This window comes from Paroedura picta, chromosome 13 (genome assembly GCF_049243985.1).
Source record: "Paroedura picta isolate Pp20150507F chromosome 13, Ppicta_v3.0, whole genome shotgun sequence".
NCBI lineage: Eukaryota > Metazoa > Chordata > Lepidosauria > Squamata > Gekkonidae > Paroedura > Paroedura picta.
In genome coordinates this window covers 43,915,027-43,918,819 of record NC_135381.1, presented here as the reverse complement: position 1 = coordinate 43,918,819, position 3,793 = coordinate 43,915,027, and positions in this window count along the sequence as shown.

The window sequence follows — 3,793 nt, the reverse complement described above, 5'->3', positions numbered from 1 at the left end:
GAGAGAGAAGCAGGGAGGGGTTTTTCCTTTTCCTTTTCAGCATGCCTGGAGTGTTGGATGACCAGGACCTCATTGGAAGGTGTTGGGGAGTTGCTGCCAGCCTCACAGGTGCACCCCTTCCTTCCCCCAACCTCCCAGCTCTGCAAGACTGAATCCAAACCAGAATCACCAAGCATGTTGCAGAGAATGAGATGATGCGCTTCAGATGGTGGTGCCATTTTACCATGCTGTGAGTTTGTGGCAAAATCTTGCATTCAGTAAGATAACATAACAGGAAGAATACGTCCCCTCTATTACCGCATGCAGGGATTAAAAAAAATGTTGAGTGTCATGCACAAAACACTCTCGCCTGCAGCATGTAGCAATACAGCCCGTACGCCTGCTCTTGCGAAGGCTCCACGGCGGTCTCATTTTGTGGAATGCCTAGAAATGCTCCAAGCCCTGCAGCAGAGCAGTTTGGGTGATAGCCTAGCATTCGGTATTCGGAGATGTTATTTTTGTTCGTTTTGCCGGAATAGCACAAGGTACTTCCTCTTCCTCTAACCGTGTTTCTATAGATCGACTCAACAAAGGGAAGCCATGAAAAAAGAGAGAAAAAATACTCATCACCGGAGGGGGGAGGGGGGTGGCAGGGAGTCCACCTGGAGAAACAGAGGGTGTCAACAGAGCAGGGAGACATCCCAGAGGCAAGTTCCAAAACCCCAAACCCATAGAGGAGGTGAGAGTGAAATGGTCCAAATGCCACGATTCTTGAGGGGCACCCCTCAAGAGTGGCGACTCTGCTCGGAACAGCATGGATCATTTACTTTTGGGCAGCTGGAAAGCTACTCTGTTCTGGAAAAGAGACTCTTGAGATATTCAGGGACAGGAAACCAGGTTAACTGCAGTCTCTTGAACAGACCGCGAGAGTAGCAGAGGCATGTATTGTAGCTGTACCCTGTATCTATTACAATCTAGTACAAGACCGTGAAAGATCCACGTGGCTTCCCAGGGCTGATGGCTGACAGGTGGGTTTTTTTGGGGGGAGGGAGGGCCAGGAACCATGATCATACTGCATAAAAGGGCCCTATGTTCTACCTATGGACTCCTCATACACTAGCCAAGACACCCAACGGACTGGGAGAAAACATTTGCGGAATGCAATACCCACCTCCTTGGGTCAGCAACGAAACACTGCATGCTTCTGTGTGCAGCAACACTGGACCATCTTTACTTAATCTGAAATGGTTTGTAAGGATTTGGCTCATGTGCACTTGGAAGGGGTTGTTGCGATGGCCCCTGTTGTGAAAAGCAATTTTATATCTACAGGCTTTCAAAAGTCATGCTGCATCCCAGGGGTAGTCAAACTGCGCCGCTCCAGATGCCCATGGACTACAATTCCCATGAGCTCCTGCCAGCAAACGCTGGAAGGGGCTCATGGGAATTGTAGTCCATGGGCATCTGGAGGGCTACAGTTTGACCACCCCTGCTCTGACCCTTGGCCAATCCTGAGACCTGCACCCTCTCTATTCATTAAAAAACAAAAAAAACAGAAAAAGACCCATGTAGCAAATGCCTGTAGAATTCACTTCAATACAACATCACTGGGATTGAGCTTTGCATTCAGGTTGGTTTTTGAAGAAGCAACCTTGAATGAAGAAATAGTGCCTGAATTAGGAAAGCCCGCGGAGGTTCAACCTGGGTCAGTGATGGTAAATTTATTTGGAACCCGGTTCTTGGGAATCCTACTGTAACCAACGAACATCTTCTCAACACTGCAAATTTCAGCTAAAAATGCAACCCGACAGATTGCAAGGATGTCAGATGCACGCAAGAGAGGAACTCGTGTGTGCGTGTGGGGGGGGGGGGGGGAGAAGGCTTTGAATTAGGCGTTCAACAAGCGGCAGGATCGGGACATCCGGAAGCTGCAGAACATTTCATTCTTGTGGGCAATGGATCACTCTCTCAACAGTGCTAAGCCCGACCACTGGAGGGAGGGACACCCCCCCATCGTGTTCTGTTTTGCCCCGTACATTTGGCTTCGTGAGAACCAGCTCTGCTTTCTAGCCCTCCTCCAAACAATACTGGGAACGGTTCAACATAGCGCAGAGCGGCCCTCGAGTGCCTGGGTTGCATTTTTACAAGTGAGCAGCAAACGGCAACTCGGACTTTACCAAGGTCACACGCAATACAGTCTTAATACTCGACGTTCCGTTAAAAAAATAACAAACCAACTGGACAGTTTTGCTGTTGGGAATTTGCTCCTGCAGCAGGAATTTTGCATGTTTATGTGAATAAAGGTAAAAGTATCCCCTGTGAAAGCACCGAGTCATGTCTGACCCTTGGGGTGACGCCCTCCAGCGTTTTCATGGCAGACTCAATACGGGGTGGTTTGCCAGTGCCTTCCCCAGTCATTACCGTTTACCCCCCAGCAGCAAGCTGGGTACTCATTTTACCGACCTCGGAAGGATGGAAGGCTGAGTCAACCTTGAGCCGGCTACTGGGGTTGAACTCCCAGCCTCATGGGCAGAGATTCAGACAGCATGACTGCTGCCTTACCACTCTGCGCCACAAGAGGCTCATCTGTTTATGCGAATACTGGGAGGCAATTTCAGAGTTGGCCGTTCTGTCGAAATTAGAGTTTTTCCCGCTCGTGGCTGTTCTAAAGACTCCTCCAAAGAAATCCGTAGGCACGCCTGATGCCAGCCTAGAGCTCCCAGTGAGAAACACAGTGGACTGGGATGCTGGTGCGTAGAGGCTACGGAGCTTTGGTGTGCCCTCTGCTGGCCAGGACGGCAAAAGCCGCCTGCTCTCTGTCACCAGTACTGGGGCAGCAGAGACGAGGGGGGCCCTTTTAGCTGCCCCGTTCTCCTACAATCCAAGCTAGAGACTCTTCGGGCGGAAGGAGCCCCATTCACTCAGCACCTCTAAGCCTGCTGCAATCCTTATCCTCTTTAAGCACAGTTTCAGAGAAACAATCCTACAATTAAGACCAGGCCGAGCGAAAAGAATCGATTAAGCTTGCCTTCGAAGGCATCGCTTAGCCTATAGCTAAGATACAATACAGAAAGCACAGTCACATCTGGTCACTTTTGAAATCAGCGTATTCTACTCAGATCTTGATGGAATACCTTTGCATTTTTAAGGAATAGGATCAATCATGGAAAAAAAGGCCTTCATAAATACCATTACACTGTAACTGTTGAGGCAAATTATTTCCTTGTCTGATAATTCAACAAAGTAACAAAGAAACACTTGTTAGTCTATGGCAGGGGTAGTCAAACTGCAGCCCTCCAGATGTCCATGGACTACAATTCCCATGAGCCCCTGCCAGCATTTGCTGGCAGGTACTCATGGGAATTGTAGCCCATGGACATCTGGAGGGCCGCAGTTTGACTACCCCTGGTCTATGGCAAGGAGCCAAAGCATGTCCACTGGAATGTTAATCTCCCCCCCCCCTTTAGAGAATAGGCCTCACCCCCCATCCCAGGGCCAGAATGCAAACCTCACATTTGCAAAAACAGAGAAATGCAAGCCGCCCCCCACCTCCCATTTCAGTTTATGGTTCTTTGGATTGCACATACACACATATATTTAAAGTTAGGCTTCCAGATGTTGTGGTCATGCCTCGAGACACAGAAACATGTGATACATTCCCCCCCCCCCAAATTAATTTCCTATCAAAGTGCATTTGACATTCGGTAAGTGAAGTCTAACTCCTTATGGCTTCACCACGAAAAAATGGCACGTGAATGGGCCTGTACAATCGGAAAGAGGCTTACAGACATCATTCATCATAAAATGATGCATGACA